Source organism: Colossoma macropomum, unplaced genomic scaffold (assembly GCF_904425465.1).
Source record: "Colossoma macropomum unplaced genomic scaffold, Colossoma_macropomum, whole genome shotgun sequence".
NCBI classification, from domain to species: Eukaryota; Metazoa; Chordata; class Actinopteri; order Characiformes; family Serrasalmidae; genus Colossoma; species Colossoma macropomum.
The window spans coordinates 26,417,730-26,437,265 of record NW_023494801.1 but is presented as its reverse complement, the minus strand read 5'-3'; the positions used below and the strand labels follow the sequence as shown (position 1 = coordinate 26,437,265).

Here is a 19,536-nt window from a genome sequence, read left to right as displayed (position 1 = left end):
TGGAGAAGAGGAGAGAGATGGAGAGAGAGCGGGAGAGAGAGAGAGAGAGAGAGAGAGAGAGAGAGAGAGAGAGAGAGTAAAAGAAAGGTATATGAGAAAGAAAGAACAGAAAAAAAAAGAGAAAGATAAAAAGCAAGTGAAAGAAAGAAAGAAAAAAGAGAATAAGAGAAAAGTGCATGAGAAAGAAAGAAAGAAAGAAAGAAAGAAAGAAAGAAAGAAAGAAAGAAAGAAAGAAAGAAAGGAAGAAAGAAAGAAAGAAAGAAAGAGATTGGTAGAGAGAAAAAGACTGAAAATAGAGAGATTGACAAATAGAGACAGAAAGCAAGAAAGCAAGAAAGAAAGAAAGAAAGAAAGACAGATAGAGAATAAGAGAAAGGTGTATGAGAAAGAAAGAACAGAAAAGAAAGAAAGAAAGAAAGAAAGAAAGAAAGAGACAAACAAACAAAGATAAAGAGAGGGTAAGAGAGGGAGTGAAAGATCAAGAATTGAAAGAATGAGAGAGAGAGAGAGAGCGAGAGGTTGAGAGAGTAAGAGAGCAAGAGAGAGAGAAGGAGAGGGAGAAAGAGAAAGAGAGAGAGAAGTTGAGAGAGTAAGAGAGAGCAAAAGTGAGAGAAGGAGAGGGAGAAGGAAAGACAAAGAGAGAGAGAGAGAGAGAGGTTGATAGAGCCAGGTTGAGTGAGAGTAGAGATTAAAATGCAGATTCTTTGTAACTTTAATGTTTATTTTAGATCTTTGCTTTTCCTGAACTTCCAGCATCACAGAGTGAAAATGCTGAGAGTGACCACTGAACATCTACAGAACTACACACACACACACACACACACACACACACACACACACACACACACACACACTCACACTCTCTCTCTCTCTCTCTCTGAGTGTGTGAAGGTATTTGCAACTCAGCAGTCGTACAGCTGTAACCGAGCACTGTTTTACTGCCTTGAATCACTAAAACAAACATTCTCCTACCGTCTCTGCTGTCTTCATTAAATCAGCATCACAGACTGATGTGAGAATATATTTACTCTCATCTCCAGCCATGTGGTCCAGGATTAACGTCAGTCTGTGGAATCTTCATATATATATATAGATATTTATTCATCTGCTGTGGGTCAGTGGGGAGTGTTTGTGGAGAGCAGCCAGTTCTGACAGTGTGTGACGAAGCTGTAATAAACACTGTCCCAAACATGCTCCCACGCCCGCCTTTATTATCAGGGCTTATAATAAAACAGTTTACAGTATATTACAGTACTGTGTAGAAGTCAGAGCCACTTCCCGTCACTTATTTGCGGTCAAAACCAACTTCTAAGACTGAACTTTGAAGGTGCTGAAAAATATCACTGCAGATTTCCTTGAAAAACTGAAAGCAGGACTTATAAAAAGAATGGAAGGTGTAATAGAGGCAAATAATGGACACATTAAATATTAATATTATATTTATATATTGATGTTATATTTAATTTTCTCTGTGTAAATCTTATTTCTGTTAAATATGTTTTATATTTTTTCCTGCCATTGAAAAATTAATAACTTGAACTTAATGGCCATTTTGTCTAGAAATTAATTTGCACAGTAGTTAATACAAAATATAGCCTTATATGTCTTTTATATTACATGATTTGCTCTGTTTTATGTGAGTAGCCTTTAGGTTTTTATAATAATTATCAAAATGTATTAGAAAGTGCTTTTGAGCTTAGATGAACAAACTAAATTTCAAACTGAAAAAAATGATTCACAGACATATTTACAAATATACCTAATACATAAAATATATTACAATACAACTTTGTCATTCTGTTAATCATTATGTTAATATATATTGGTGTAAATAACAAACAAGTCAATTCAATACATTCTTTTTTTAGGCCTCATTTAAAGTCCATCTCGTCTACACCTAATCCTTGATGTCAAGCCACCATTTTAACGGAATAGTCCAGAATTTTTCAAGCTGATCCCCGTCTCCTGCATCTGTAGCATATGATTAAAAACCAAAATCATTTTCACCCATTTTCACGCATTTTAAAAGAACTGAAAACATGCACATTTTGTTTCTAAGCTCCCTGGACCAAAAATTAGTCACCTTGCATGTTTAAAGTCATGGTAACTTCAGGCTCCTGCAGATGGCATTGCACGTGGATGACCGGGTTATAATAATATATAATGATGGGATTCATAGATTGAGAAAATGTGGCCAAAAAGCAGATGTTAATGATTGGCAAAAAGGAATGAATGCATTTGCGCATGCCAAAGGCCATAGTGTGAAGGAAGTAGCTGTGGCCGAAAGACGTCAGGGACTGCGGGCATTTTTCATGGCTTATGAATAAAAATCGTGTTCTTTCAGAAATTGGTTGTGAAGGACCTGCATTGACTTCTAGAAGCAATTCTTGCCTGGAAGTGAAGTGATTTTTATTCATAAGCTCCTCAAACAAAAAATGATTCACCACTTTAAACATGCAAGGTGACTAATTTTTTGTCTGGGGAGCTTATTATAAGTGAAAAATGCTGGAGTATTCCTTTAACACCAGTCCAGTCTTGGGATTAAAGGAATAGTTTGATAAAAAATCTAATTCACACAACTGAGAAACTCTCTACCTCTCATTAATGAAGCAGGTATATAGACTGTAGATTATGTTCATGATTTCTGTTCTATGTTTAAACATATATCATCAGGCCAATAATTCAAGATTGACAGCTATTAATAAATAGAAACAACAGAAGTGATGAACGCCATCTGAATTTTAACACTTGTTGTCTAAAGTGACTGAGCGACCTTAAAGAAGGCCTGGATGCAGTTTGAGTGGATTGAGTAATGTTTTTAAGTTTGTATTTGCAGATAAGATTTGGGTGACTATTGATGTCTAGTTTTTGTTAGCAACATTAGCTTCGTAGCTCCAGTGCTAAACTGATGGAGGAAAATTTGGACACCAAACATCTTGGCTGATCAACTTCATCTGAGGAGAGTGGACAGTCGTGTTGATTAGATTTTTTTGGAACTGTTTCTTTAAACTTACTGCCTTTTGGTAAATAATATTAACATGCCTTATATACCCCAACAGAACAGTATGTACAGTATACAGTTAGAGGATGGAGAAATAATAGAAACACATTGTAAAATATATAAAACACACACATACAAACACACAGTAGCAGCTCAGTTACAAGCCCTGTCCTATTGTCTCTGATTGGCTGAGGGCAAGAGACACAGTGATGTAGTACTCTCTCTCCAGTCTTAGAGCTTTATGTGCAGAAACGCCATTGACATGGAAAGCTTGTTAATGTTATTATTTTAATTATGTTAATTGCCGCCACATCCACTCCAGAGGCTGGAAAACATGGTGTGGGGGGGGGGCGGGGGGGTCTTACACAAACTCACACACACACACACACCTTCTCTAACAGCCCATCACTCTGCCTAAGTCAACCACAAAGCAGTGAGGCTGAGTGAACAGCACTTTCAGTATAAAACAGCGCGAGTCTCAGTAAAGGCAGACAAAATGTGATGCAGCAGACTGTAATGGTGATAAGTAAAGCAGAGGAACCTCAGGGCTATACGGCCTAAACCTCGCAGAGCCTCAACACTTCAGGCAAACGCATATTAACCACTCTGGAGTCAAAGAACGCACAGGAAAAAACGGCTGACGCACCAGATAACTTCGCCCACAGACTGAGCGGTCAGTGAGCGCACACGCATCCACTCTCCTGCTCTGAAAATCAGGGTTCAGTATTAGACAGCTTGGCTTGCTTTTCAGGTCTCAGAATGAGGTTTGAAATGTTTGGAACTAAGTTTGGAATCATAATTCAGAAGTCAGAGGACCACTGTTTAAAATGAAAAATCAATAAAATAAAATAAAATAAAATAAAATAAAATAAAATCTTGCAGATAAATGTATGAAATGATTCTACTCTGATGCTGCTCTACTAGTCTACTGTATATATACTACCGTATGTATGTATGTATGTATGTATGTATGTATACATGCATATACAGCATATGTAACCTTGTATATGTTATTATTCAATAACAATAGCAGCAAATATTAATTTGGTAATTGATTACAAACATTTGAACTATACATACCAATAAAGTCAGTTCTGATTCTGATATTTGTTTTGTGGCAAAAGATGGGTCATTGGAGAGAGGGATAGAGAGAGAGAGAGAGAGAGAGAGAGAGAGAGAGAGAGAGAGAGAGAACTGGGTGAGTGACACTCCATTGACATTAATCAAGTCTGTGATCGTTTTTGACTAGGCCTTTAAATAAAGACTCTCTCTCTCTCTCTCTCTCTCCAATGACCCATACGCCAACCTCAGTTTTGGCACTGAGCCACCATGCTAATCACAAACATAAATAAATAAAATCAACAATCGTGAAACTCCCTTTCTCTCATGATGTCATTATGTCAGTCTGAGTTTGGCTGATCTTTCCTCTCTGCACTTTTCTCACGAGTTTAACTCATTCCAAAATGTCAAGACATTGCTGAAAGTGTTGAATGCACCAGCAGAACAAGCGCTGCCGAGAGGGCATTTCCCTTTAACTGCACAGGTCACAGGTCAAAACTAAGAATAAGAAAAGTGGTCATTAGTGGTCATAGACCGTCTGCTCCTGTCTGCATGGAAAAGATGAGCAGCGAGTCTGTGAGCAGTAAGTGTACAAAGTAGACCAACAACATATTTCTAAGCTGAACATGCAGAATTTTAGAGCTCCATTTGATACTATATATATATATATATATATATATATATATATATATATATATATATATATATATATATATATATATATTTATCACTGCTGTCAGAACAAAACCTTGTATCTCCATTTTTGTTTCTCTGTTTTTGATATAATTTGAAAATGCCTGTTGCTTTTTATATTGTGTGTAAATTTCATGATGAATGGACCAAAAGAAATGGCCCAAAATTCTGATTCCATTGACTTACATTAACAGTAGGATATGTTTTTTCCTTCTCCTGTAAAGTTCTGATTTTGGAGATTCAAGGTTTTGTTCTGACAGCACCATCATATATATAAGGGCCCATATTATGCAACACCAAATTTTCATCTACTATGTAGACTCCCTAGTCCATCCAGTCCATATACAAAAACTAAGCTGCAAAAACAGCTCAGCTTAAACTCACTGTTTTTGTGATGTCACAAAATCCAGTACATTTACATATATCCTGCTATTCAGCCTATCACAGTTTAGCACCCACAAATTTAGACCGAAGCTATAGGGACTGTTTCAGTCTGGACTGCTTTTTGACCAAGGCATGATAGAGGACAGCCAATTAGAACAGAGCTCATTTACGTATATCAGTCTTAAAGAGACAGCAACAAAGATGGTGTGTTTAATTTGAAGGATAAAGAGAGGTTGGAAAAAATAGTGACTGTTTTTGGTACTTATAACCACACAAATGTCATAAATGGAGCTCAAAGGAAAATATAAGAAAAATATGTACAAGAGAGAAAGAAAGAGAGAGAGAGGGGTGGGGGTGAATAGTGTAGTAAGTCATTTATTTATACAGAGATACAATTACTTTGGTCTACATTTGCCCAGGCAGTGATGACCGGTCTGTGCCCCAGCTGAGTGTTTGGTCAGCTCTTATTAGCACTGTAAGAAAGCTTAGGTTCGCTGCAAGAGATAATGGGAGGAGGAAAAAGAGGAAAAGGAAGTAAGGACAGTTGTTTTCTGACAGCTGCAGTGACATCACAGCATTTCACAGACTATAATTTCATCCATGTTCTATTTAAGCAGGTAACCCTTTAAACTCTAGGCTTATTACTCTGTTATTATGCTTAAGGCTTATTATTCAGTAGCTGTGTTTAATTATAACAGTTTAAAAGACCCATCTAGTGGAAAATAGCCTGTTTAATTCTAAGGGGTAAGGGGGGTCAGTCACAGAGCTCACAAAATGGTTATGTAAGTTTAACTTATTACTGTTTTTGGGACATAATACAGCACAAGTGTTACAAGTTGTCTTTCAGTTTAGTTACTTGTGATAGTATTTTTTTTTGCTGCAATATATTTTGTTTACATTTCTATTTGGAGTCAGTTAAAAGAGAATTCCGTCAATTTGTAAAACATACACTTAAAGGCAAACCCCACAGATTTTTCCAAATTTCTGCATAATTAAATGGTTGACATGTCAACAAATTCATTCCTAGTGGTTTGATGTAAAATGCCTCATTCTAGAGAAACTTAGCAAGTCAGAATTGGTCACAGTGGTGGTGATAGGAACCAGACGTCTGAAGTGTTCAATGCTTCTAAAAGCTCCCTCACAGAAAATTACTGAATTAAATGGTTAAGAATACACTGCCTGATACAAAGGGTGCTCTAAGGTAAAATAGTCCCCCTTTTACCCTCATCAACATTACATAAAAAACTGAAAAGATATGTGTAGGTTCACTGGTGGTTTTGGATAGTAAGTAAAATGGCTATATTTGTGTAGTAGACATGGTGACCCCTGGTTCCCATCACCATCACTGTAAAGAAACGAGGCCATAAGTTTATCTACAAATTAACCATTTTTTACCAAACCACTCTGAATGACCTCGTTCATATTTCAACCACTGAATTAAGCAGAAATTTTGAAAAATGGGTGGAGTTCCCCTTTAACTCAATCCCTAAGATGTAAACAAAGCCATTCAGAGTGGTTCAATTTGATGTGAAATGGTTAATTTGTAGAGAAATCTATATATATATATATATATGTATGTATACAAATTTCTGTTTTTTGCTTTTAAAAAGTTTGGTTCTAGATTTCTTCTTGATGCAATTCCATCTACAGCACACTAGATTTAAAATAATAAAGTACTGATTAGACTCACTAAGTACTGGGTGACAACTACAGTCAGGAGAGGTTTGGATATGGTTAAATGAACGCACTGACATACATAAATTCAGTCCTGATTTTATTAATATTATTCAGATTTATTCTAACATTTGTGTTTTCTAAACATATAAACTTTGACCAGATAAACAGCTTTTTATTTCTAATTTCCTATGGTGCCTAAAGCATGGTACTGCATGTAATGTTGATAGCATGGTTAAATATCTGAGAGAAAAAAGTCTTCTTTAGGCACCATTTTGCCTTATAACACCTTGTATGTACCTCCTTGCACCTACAGCCCTGAATATTATTTACAATAATGCGTTTAAGGCTAAAACCTTCTTTTAAAACATTTATTAAACAATGTTTCAGGCATCAGGCTGCACATTTCTTACCATGTCATGTGATAGCTTGCTTTTAGATATTAAATGCTTCAGATATCTGCTTCCTATCACCACCACTGTGAACAATTCTGATGCAGTGAGTTTCTCCAGAACAGAACAATTCACATAAAAAACAATGCAAATGACTGTTTATATCTCAATGATTAAATTCTGCAGAAATTTAGAAGAATCTGAACTCCCCTTAAATTATGAGTGAGGAGGCAGCACATTCATGCGGCAGGAAAAAAAAGCTAAGATAAATTTACATCTGTCCAAAGGAGCCACGCCTTAAGGAGAGAATCAGCAAGAGATACATTTATACGGATAATCATCAAAGATCTGCCTATTTAGGAAATCTGCCTAGCGCTGGACAGTACAGCAAAGTACATGAAGTTTAGTTTAGTTTCATGCCATTTCCTATTATAGACACATGTACAAAACAGTGGGTGTAGTACAGAATAGCTGGTGGGGCATCGCCCCCCTAAATGACCTAGTGCCACATGAATTAAATACATTACGCCAACACAGTGCTGTTTTTCAGTTTACCTACTTTTGACAACAAGTCAATGCATCCCTTTTTCAGTGCAGGCTTTCCACCGGTCAGAGGCTTTCTGATATCCTAGCATCTTCACTTTTGACACTTGGAATAAGAGAACAGTAAAGTTCTCGGTGCGGCAGATGGGATGGAGCGGCGGCCGTCTTTTCCAGAAGAGCCAGTCGTCTCGCCGCGACTTTCCACAAAAGCACAGAGCAGCCTGTCTGTCACGTTTCTGAGCGATAAGCTGGCGCACGCTTCGCCAGCTGTCTACACCGCTGCCGAGACCTGCACACCCGCACACTACCGCTATACACAGGTGTGTGAGAGCGGGCCGAGAGCCGTCGCAGCACCCTTTCGCTCGTTAAAAGTGTCCCGGAGACGCGGAACAAAAACGTTCCTCACAGCTGCAAACTCTCTCTAAGTGACACTTCCACCATGTGCTTGACACCTAATACTGTCTTACAGACAAATCAGTGAATAGTATTAGTGAACATCCTTCCACTCAGTATACACACTCTGAACACACACATACACACATTAATATACAAACACTCTCTCTTACACCTATGAATGGGTTTTGCTTTCGTGCTTGTAAAGTGAATTTATTGTGGGAACGGTGTAATTTTACTCTACCTTTTTTTTTATATATATATAAATATTAAGCAGAGTATTGGGGTACAAAGGTTCCATGCATTCCTATAGTCTCTGTAGCGGCATATATTACAACCTCCTCTGCATTCTGACATGAGAAAGGAATCACAGGTGCCAGACTTTGTTTACAATCATTAATCCAAAAAATTGCATAATCAAACATGTCTGTTATAATTAGGTCAAGAACTGTCCTGATGGATATTATGTTTATAAGCTTATTATTCTCATTAATCAATATTAACTTCAGTAACTACTGTACAGAAGCTCATGGGTAAGTTGTAGTGTGGACCCTTAGAGGTTAAGATATATATATACTTACTGCTACAATGATCGCTGTTAAAAAAGGCATATATCTACATTTTTTTGTCCCATTTTTACCATTTCAATAAGGCACATGTCCTTTGCATTGTGTGAACATTTAATGATGAATGGACTTTTAATGTAAGTCAGTGGAACCAGACTTCTTTCCAAGTAATTTCGAGCTGTTTCTTTTGGTCCATTCATCATGAAAATTACGCATAATGTGAGGGGCAACAGACATTTTCAAATTATGGCAAAAACTGAAAAACGACAAAAATGTACATATACATATATATATATATTTATATATATATATATATATTAAATTAAACCCTAAGGATCCATACTTCATAGTAATATTCATATTTTCATCTGTCCTTTACAATATGTTAAAAAATTCATTATGAATGGAGCAATAAAAGATATTCATATATAGATTAAAAAAATAAAATTGCAAAAATGTCTTAGCAGTAAAAATGCTTCCGCATGTACAAACATTATATAATATTAAACTTAATATAAATAAAGATAATACTGTAAAAAGAGAAGCAGAGGTATGAAAATAGTTATAAATATTGATGTATGTAGAATCACTACTTGTTGTATTAATAGTGTTTGTACTTCTTCTAATATCAAATCAATATTTACTGCCCAGATAAACAGCCTTTTAAATATAATTGTCTAAGGTGCGCATTACCGTATATATACACACCAAATGCAATGGTTTGAACACCCCTGGTCGAATGATGTTTTTGCTGATTTTCTAAGTGAACAGAAGCACATCCTGTACAGTGAACAGACTTGAATGGGATATCTCTGCCAATTTCAGTGCACATTCTAGTTTAATATATTGGAAAAAATAAGATATAAAATTTAAAATGTCATAACTTTTGCACAGGCCACATTTTATATATTGGTTTCTTCTAATATGTTGAATTCAGTGCATTAAATGAATTAGTGCATTAAAATCAACACAACATGGAATATGACCAGTCTTGTGCACATGACTGTATACGTACTGCCTACTGTATTGTACACTGTAATGCATACAGCTCTATATTCATCCTCACAGTGACAGGATGATTTAATAGGGCTGTGGTGTAGCACTACGAAAGCCGAGCGCAGCGGCCTTTGTGTGGTCACTCTCCGATTACAGCGCTCAACACTGGAGCGCTTGAGTCAACAGACAGCCGCACACACACACGCCGTGGCACCGTACACTCAAACACAGACTCAAGCCACTCGTACTGGCGCTTGTACAAGCTTTTCAGGATCAATAAGACTGATCTCTCCCTCTCCCTCTCTCCTTCTCTCTCTCTCTCTCTCTCTCTCTCTCTCTCTCTCTCTCTCTCTCTGTCTCTCTCTCTCTCTCTCTCTCTCTCACTATGGCACCATACATTCAAACACAGGCTCCCTAGTAGCCTCTCATACTGACACTTGTAGAGAGCTTTCAGGATCAATAAGGCTGATCTCTTACACGGCATGCTCTTATATGCGACTAATCCAATTGTCACTTTATCATTAGCTCCTTTCACTCGTCACTTTATGGCCTGCGAAAATGACACAGCACAAACGCACCCATGTCCAGAAGCGTGTGTGGACATTTAGTGGACGGAGGGTGTGACCTCCACAGGTCGTACAGTGTTTTTTAGTTGACATGTGCTTAGAAATATAAGTGCTAAAGGATTTTCAGCCTTTCAGTGGATTTTTCATAGAGCAGGAAAGCAGCAAATGGGAAATTCTATAGATGCCTACGGAAGTGTTCAGCTTCAAAGGGGAATTCCACCAAAATTTTCAAAATTCCTGCACAAGTCATTCTGAGTGGTTTGATGTGAAGTAGTTCACTGTAGAGAAACGTACTCAGATTCTTTACAGTGGTGGTGGTAGGAACCAGCGCTCACAATTCGTACAGTACAAAAATATAGTTATTTTATTTATCATTTTATCAGCAAACCTTCATGTGAGCTTTGAATATAAAAAATAGCACAACAGTGGTAAATCTGAAGAATAAGAAGTTCAGATGTTTTCTTTGGAGGCTATTTTGCCACATATCACCTTGCATGTACCTCTCTGTTATGCATGGATTTTCAACAAAAATACATTTTAGGCCAAAACCTCGTCTCCAAACAATCATAAAACAGGCATCAGGCGGCATTTTCACAACTAGTTTCATGTAATAACTGTGAGGAAGCTTTTAGAGGCCATAAACTCTTCAGAGGTCTGGTTTCTATCACCACCACTGAGAACGGTCCTGACTCTGCAAGTTTCTCAACTGACGTTAAACTACTCTGAATGACTTTTTTTGCGTCGTAATAGTTTAATTATACAGAAATTGGCAAAAAATAAATAAATAAACAAATAAAAGAATTCCCCTTAGCGTGAACTCACTGCTACAATGATCGCTGTTAAAAAAGAAAAAGCCATATATCTACATTTTTGTCCCATTTTTTTAAATGTCCTTTGCATTGTGTGAACATTTAATGATGAATGGACCTATAAAATGTTTATATACATATGTATATAATATATGTTTGTGTTTGTGTATATACACACACACATGTATGTGTGTATATATATATATGTGTGTGTGTGTGTGTGTGTGTGTGTATATATATATATATATATATATATATATATATATATAAATATATGTGTGTGTGTATGTGTATGTATGTACCCATGTGTGTTCTCCTGGAACCAGACCTTTTTCCAAGTCATTTTGGGACATTTGATTTGGTCCATTTATCATGAAATTTACACACAATATAAGGGTCAACAGGCATTTTCAAATTATGTCAAAACTGAAAAATATATATATGTATCCAGGTATACTTAAACAGCTGATGGCACTGACGCTTGTCAGACATATACACTGCTTCTTTACCCAGTGTATGTTTTCGCGAGGCGGTGAAAAACGCTCCGAGCTACTGTCTAATTTGTCTGTAATTGCGTCGAGACGGCTCAGCCGTTTTTATGCAGCGAGCCGGCCTGCGAAATCACAACCCAACCGTTTTACACGCTGAAGACACGCTAATTGAAAACACAACATTGAGTGGACCTGCATCCTTTTTTTCTGTTCCGCTCACGACAGACTTTAGCAATATCCACCTTCACATGCGACAAGTTCTCATGCTGTGATGCTAACTCCTCCAGAACCAAGCATCCTTTTCTAAAGCAAAGACCCCAACCTGAGACCTGAGATCTGAGATCTGAGAATGAAAGAACACTTAAAATGAAAGGTGGCTTTTGGATTGAGCTTACAGACTTGTATGAAGCCTTTACAGGTGCTTTCTACTCTAAAACAGTTCTTAATACTTGACACATCTCTTGGAAGCATCCATTTAAAGGTTCTGTAAGGAGCTAAATGAGTGGCAGTGCTTAGTTTTTAAGACTGGAGGTAAAATTATTACGCACCTTCGGATCCAAGCAGTTGTGACAGTTTTTGGTCCAAATGTCTTAGGCTCTAGAGTTTTACAAATTAGGCTTGATCAATTTGACATCTGCTAACTGATCCTGAAAAGCCTAGGAGAAGGGCCAGTATGTGCTTGAATAGCTGTAAGGTGCCACAGTGTATGCATGCTGTTGCTGTCGGAGCAAAACATTGTATCTCTATTTTTGTCGTTTTTCAGTTTTTGACATAATTTGAAAAAGCCTGTCACCCTTTACATTGTGTATAAATTTCATGATGAAGGGATGAACAAAAATGGCCCAGCATGACTTGGAAAAAAATCTGGTTCCATTGACTTACATTAAAAGTAAAGTAGGTTTTTTCCTTCTCCTGTAAAGTTAACATTTTAGAGATACAAGGTTTTGTTCTGACGACAGCAATATATTTGTTTTCCAACCTTTTGAGGAAAAAAGTACTGAAAAACAGGTCTAGCCAATCAACGTGCTGGTCCTGACTTTGTAATATGCTTTTAATAAAAATAATATTTGTTGTAATATAATGTTTTATTTTTAAAGCTAAAAAAAACCACAAATAAACAACAAAAATGAAGAGTTGTTCTGACAGCAATGATACATGCTATCATATATTATATAGTACGCGTGGTACATTTTTGTTATTACATGTAAGAACATATCTATTGAATACATATAGGACATAATGTTATTTCATAGAGGTATTTTCACATATATAATACATATAAGACATAATACAACTGCATAATCACACGTGTAATACATATGGAGCATATTGTTGTTACATATAGATTCTTACATATGTATGATGTGACATCATCAGAACATGTAAGAAATTATGTGCATATAATACTCATGAGATTTATGTATGACCTCATGTCCTGATAAGCTATAAAAACAAATATGTGTGTGTGTGTGCTGGTAAGGCAGGTGCAGCTACACCAAACATCTATAAATGGAGCACTTGTAAAAAAACACACACACACACACACGCACACACACACACACACACACACACCTGCGCACACCAATACATACACTTTGCAAATCAAAGCCGCGCTCTACCTCTACCTCTACCTCTCTCTCTCTCTCTCTCTTTCTCTCTCTCTCTCTCTCTCTCTCTCTCTCTCTCTCTCTCTCTCAAAGCCCCTTGCAAACATTCATTTCCAAATATCATTAGTGGCCTACAGCTGAAGCCATTAGCCGGTCACCTGTATGTTTCTAATGGGGTCATTACGGAGGTGGCCTGGCCGGCCGCCTGCTAATCGCCTACATGTTTCGGGGCAGCTGGAGAGAAACACTTGTTCCTCTGTGTTGCATTCCACTGCTCTCTCGTTTTGGAGGTGCCGGCTGAGAAAGACTGGGCACTGATTTTAACATGCTTGTATCGTAAATACTGTTTTTGCGCTGACCTCTCAAATTGCAGGAGTTAAAATATGGGTCCACACTTCCATTCCTCACTCTCAGACCTCACTTATTACATAGTAATTACAGAGTAATAGTCTTAGAATTAAACTTTGTGGAGTTTAACGGGTTATGTGTTGAAATTCGGGTAGAGTAGAACTTTAATCAGGCCCCAAATTTTGAACCAAACCTATTTTTGCACTGACCTCTCAAATTGCAGGAGTTCAAATATGGGCCCACACTTCTATTCCTTACTCTTTAGACCTCACTTATTACATAGTAATTACAGAGTAATAGTCTTAGAATTAAACTATGTGGAGTTTATGTGTTGTAATTCAGCATAATCAGGCCTCAAATTGTGAACCAAACCTATTTTTGTGCTGACCTCTCAAATTTGCAGTTCAAATATGGGCTCACAATTCTATTTCCCACCCTCAGACCTTACATATTACATAGTAATTACAGAATAATAGCCTTACAATTAAAAATGCATGGAGTTTAATGGCTTATGTGTTGAAATTCAGGAAGAGCTTTAATCATGCCTCAAATTTTGAATCAATCTTGAATGTAATCCAATAAGCCCAGTTGTTATCTGTTCGTTAAAAGATTTTGAGTGGCCTAATTATGAGAAAACCAAGCTTATATTCTACTTTAAACCCTTAATATTCACAGACATCCACATGCTGAGGTGGATTGCTCAGTCATGGAACACAATGTGAAATGATTGTCTTATTAAGTTAGGTGTGATGATTGAAAGTCTGGACCCGTCAGCAGGTCAGTGAAGCAGGAAAACAAAAAAAAGGTCCTAATGTGAAATCTGAAGCTGACCTGAGCCCAGCAAATGATGTCCAAACTCAAATAAACCCCCGAATAGCCCGATTCTTTTGTATTCGGACAAAAATTGCAATCTCTAGGAAGTCCGATTGTGTCCACCACGGCTCACTGCCATTCTCCGTTTCCTTCCTGACTCTGTCACGTTGTTTGGCTGTAATACTATGTTAAGAAACAACATGCTTATCAAAGATATGTTTTCCCATCAGGTCTGAGAGGGTCAGGAGATGATGGTCAAATAATAGATGCTCACTCTGCAAACTGGACCCTGAATCAAACTCTCCCTCTCTCTCTCACACACACACACACTCTGTCACTCTCTCGATCTAAAAGCCCCAGGGTCTGGACTTCATTAGGTCCGAAAGCCCCCTCCCTCCGCGAACGCAGCAGAGGCGACATAATTCACTTTGCCAGGTTTTACAGTGCAGGGCTGGGGACGAGAGAGGGGGTCAAGTGAAATCTGTTCCCCAGCTGTGTGGACCCCCCACTCACCCCGTGGCCAGAGGGAGAGCGAGAGAGAGAGAGCGAGAGAGAGAGAGAGAGAGAGAGAGAGAGAGAGAGAGAGAGAGATGGAGAGAAGGATACAGAAAGAGCACAAGGAAGCGAGAAGACAAAAAGATAAAGTAAGAGAAAGAGAGAGACGGAGAGAAGGAGAGAGAGTGAGAGAAAGAAAGAAGAGAGACAGGATATGGGAAGGAGAAGAGATAAGAATATAAAGTATGTGAAAGAGAGAGAGAGAGAGTGTGAGAAGGAGGAAAGTTAAAAAAAGTATAGTGAGAGAAAGAGAGAGAAACAGAGGAAGAGAGAAGGAGCACAAGAAAGAGCGAAGATAGAAAGATCTAGGAATGACAGAGAGGAGAAAAAGAGACATACAGAGAGAGAGAAAGAGAGAGCATGAAAAAGACAACAGATGAAAATGATGTGTGCGTGAGAGAGGGAGAGAGAGGGCAGAGAAAGAGAAAGAAAGAGAGTGACAAAGAGAAAAAAATAAAAATATAGTAAAAGAAAGAGAGAGAAACAGATAGAAGAAAGAAAGAAAGAAAGAAAGAGCACAAGAAAGAAAGAGAAAAGATCTAGAAAAGAGAGGAGAGAAAGAGAGATGTCGAAAGAGAGAGAGAGCGTGAGAAAGATAGAAAGATAAAGTGTGTGTGAGAGGAGGAGAGAAAAAGAAAGAAAAAAAGAGCGTGAGAAAGAGAAAAAAATAAAATATATAGTGTGAGAATGAGAGAAAGAGAGATAAAAGATGAAAGATAGAGCGCAAGAAAGAGAAAAGACAAAAAGATCTATGGAGGAGAGAGAGGAAAGAAAGAGAGAGAAAGAGAAAAGGTAAAAAGATATAGTGATAAAGAAACGGAGAGAGAGGAGAGAGGAAGGGAAAGCTAAAGAGAGAGAGAGCGTAAGAGCTAGAATGAGAGAGTACACTAGAGAGAGAGAGAGAGAGAGAGAGAGAGAGAGAGAGAGACATTGATATCCATCTAAAACAGTCAATGTACTCGATTCACTCCGCCTGTCTCCACCTTCCCTTCCATCAACATTAATCCAGTTTGCATCAGATTCCAGAGTAAATCAGCTCACACACACACACACACACACACACACACACACACACACATACACACACAGTCCCATGTCTGCGTCCCAGTCAAAAGCACACACGCGGTGACCGACACTCGGTTCCCCTGCATAGAGACAAACAGTGTAGACACATCTTAACAGTGCTTCACTGGAAACGAACAGCGAGCAGCACCTACAGAACAACGACAGGCACCAACTGCAAACTGCATTTCCCCACAACCAGCTCATCAGCACCTCCAAAACAGTGTGAACACACACCGACACCACACACACACACCAGCATGCCAGCCTCCACATCAGAGCACTTTGTTCCCAGCACCTTGTCACTCATATTCTCATCTGCTGATTTTAAATTAAAGAAATAAAGACTATTGCAGTACTAATTCATCAGCCAATCACACTCCTCGCAGCCAGGATATGTAAAGAAACTACAGACTGCTAATCTTACTCCATCCGTGTGTCCGAATTCAGAAGGCATCCTAAAAACGCGGCAGATCAGTCATTCATATGTGTTGCTTATGTGAATGTCAGTTAAACTATCTGAGCTTATACAGCTTCTAATTAACTACAGTCACTGTGACTCTATAACAGTGTTTGTTTATTCTTAGATCATCTGCTGTGAAGGAGGTGAAATATGAGGAAAGGCTCATTATCAAACTTAATTAATCAGATCTGGAAATATGACCATCACTGATATTATTATATTCTCAGACTAGAGAATAAACACTCTGATAACAACAACACCGCTCATATCAACGTGTTTGTGTAAATGATTATGATGCTATTACATTGTTATAAGTATATTGTAACTATAAGTAGGCACACAACTCTGATTGTAATAATAATAATAATAATAATAATAATAATAATAATAATAATTGTTTTATTTCATAATTTTGTTTCCTATATTTCTCAAACAGCGCCGATCAACTGGAACCGCGCGCGGACTTTTAAATAAATTAATTAATTAATTAATTAATTAAGTGAGCGGTGCGCTGCTGACGTTAAAAATCAAAACTGTACTGAATATAATTGAACGATAAAAACAAAACAAAGAGCTTTTTTATGGGAAAATGTTTGTGATGTAATAAATAATTTGGACACAATAAATACTTAGAATAATTCAGACTCTCCAGGCTAAAGTAGAGCCACTCCGTCACTCTCTGTATATGTACTGATAATAATATTAATATTAATAAAGAAATTAATGCCACCCCAACCCTGCTCCCGTGATGCACCGCGCACTGTGACTTTAGTGGGTGAACTAGACGAAATCAGGCCTCAGCAAAACAAATTAGCCAGACGAAATATATATATTTATATTTGGACCATATATACATATATATATACATATGGTCCAATGTCTTAATGATGTACTGCGTTTTCTCAGTGAGTGAATGTGCAACATTTCCCTTTTTCCTTTCTTTTTTTTTCTTTCCAGTGTTTCTCACGTGCTGTTTAACTTGAGCCACGAGCCATCCAGCACTTATAATAATATTTGCAGAGCTGTTCTACCTTCTCCCTTTTGCACTCCGCTAAATTAGATTACGCACGTGCGCACATATAGAACTGATTTACTGCATTAAGTTCACTCTGTATGAAGATGTAAATGTGGAGATTTGAATACTGCTTCTTTTCTCTGTTTGAGCCTTTTTAAAAAGTTTTGAGTGAGGGATTAAGACCGGCCAGCTGTTTCCCGCGAGATTTTTAAAGCAGGTTGTTGTTTTTTTTTCCTCATGCACTGTAAATAATCTGTGCGACAAATTAAACACTATTCAAATATAAATCAGCATGTTTGGAGATGATGGTGACCCAGAAGCACCAAAGCTGACGCTGTCTGGTCCAACTTAACGCGTGCTTGCTGTTTCTGCCTGGCAAAATAAAGCTGGGGGTAAAGTGCGCGCGCGCGAGCGGCAAAAACTTCCCGCATCTTCTGGTTGCGTCGCACACCAGCGAGAAAACATAACAAAGACTATTAAGACCGGACTGTTTCTGGACTGTTTGTGAGGTAATTTCAGTTTTAAACATGAATTAAACATTAAAAGGCTTTTTGCGCTGTTAAGTCGGGCGCTGTTCGCAATCAGAAAAAAATGCTTGCAAAAAACACATTAAATAGATTATTAATATAGTTAATTAATTTATATTACTAATCATTGCATGTATAGGATATGATCGATTATATATTATATAGATAATGTATATATTTCCCATCAACATCAATCATGTTAATATTGCTCCATTTCAGTGTAAAATAACTCTACAGTCTTCATCGCAGATTTAAGCTTATTTTTTACACAATAAAAGTCACCTTTTAACGAAAAACCTAATAATTTGTGAATCAAAGGTGTTTTATTTATTTTTATTTATTTATTTATTTGTTCAGTAAGTGTCGCGCTGGGTCTCGCGCGCGGCGGGATGAAGCGAGAGAGCCTGAGTTTCATTAGAAAATAACCAAATAAGAAGAGTTGATAAAAGCTCACATAATTAGCCTACATCCTGATTAGACTGCATCCGTGCAAATTAGTGCACATATCCAGGCTGATATGCATTAGTGCTGTCACATGCACGGCGCTCCAGTTGTGAGGTATCGGCTGCAACACTGTCAGCCCTGGTTTACATTCACTCAGCACCGTAGTTTCAATGTTTTAATGCAACTTAGTGCAAATGGTTCCTTTGCAGCGTGATGTACTACACAGGTACAAGACTGATTCAGGAGTGGAGCCTGGACGTGTTGCAAACTCTAGCCTGTGCTTTAGAAGTGGGAGTAAAGCGGCCGCGCGTGACATTTGTATTGGTCTGGCTCACCATCAGGCTCGGTTTAAAGCTAAAACTTCTGACCAATGCGCCTCAGCGGCCTCAGCTCGCAATATGACCATCATACAAATGAAAATTGGGCAGTGCACTAATTTTGGCTGTAGTTTATCTGTTCAGTAGTTCAGACTCATCCCATTCTGAGCTCTTTATTAACTTATTAACTTTACTAAGATGAAATCATATCATCATCAGCAGCAGCAGCGGTCTAAAGTGCAGCTCGCGGGCCTTCTAACCGAATCGATCATGCATCTGCACCAGCAGCGTCAGTGAGGGTCAGAGCCATCATCATCTTAGTTTGGGTTGGCGTCCACTCGCTATTGGAGTCCCAGTGCACGCGGGGCCAGCTCACTGGCTTCATTAGGCTAAAGACGCACGTGAATGATGATGCTTTTGGGTAATTTGTGCTGGTGGTCTTTTTAGCTCTAGTGTTTATTCTGCAACTCTTTTGCGCGCGCGCTTCATGAGCCAACCTGTCCCCACACACCCCTGCCTACCCCTACCACCACTGCACGACCCTACACTTACCCATCCCATAGATACCCCGCACACCACCCACCTATATGCCCATCACACACACTTAAAAAGATGGTTCTTCATGGGTTCTTCCACGAGTTCTATATGGAATTTGCATTGCTTAAGTACGTGGTGAAATGGTTCTACAGATTGATGGAGAATGTGCTGTTCTATGTAGAACCTTTTGGAAAATGGGTTCTTCTGATGTTGGCATCGTAACAATAGCAGGTGCTCTATAGAACCATGCACATCAATCTTAAGAACCATTTCAACATGCA

The 19,536-nt window shown here is 38.0% G+C and overlaps 1 protein-coding gene across 3 annotated transcripts in view; it reads right to left on the bottom strand.

The window, feature by feature from the left end:
- LOC118821202 (transcription factor COE3) overlaps positions 1-19,536 on the bottom strand; it is a 179,877-nt gene that overhangs the window by 159,836 nt on the left and 505 nt on the right. The window lies entirely within an intron of this gene.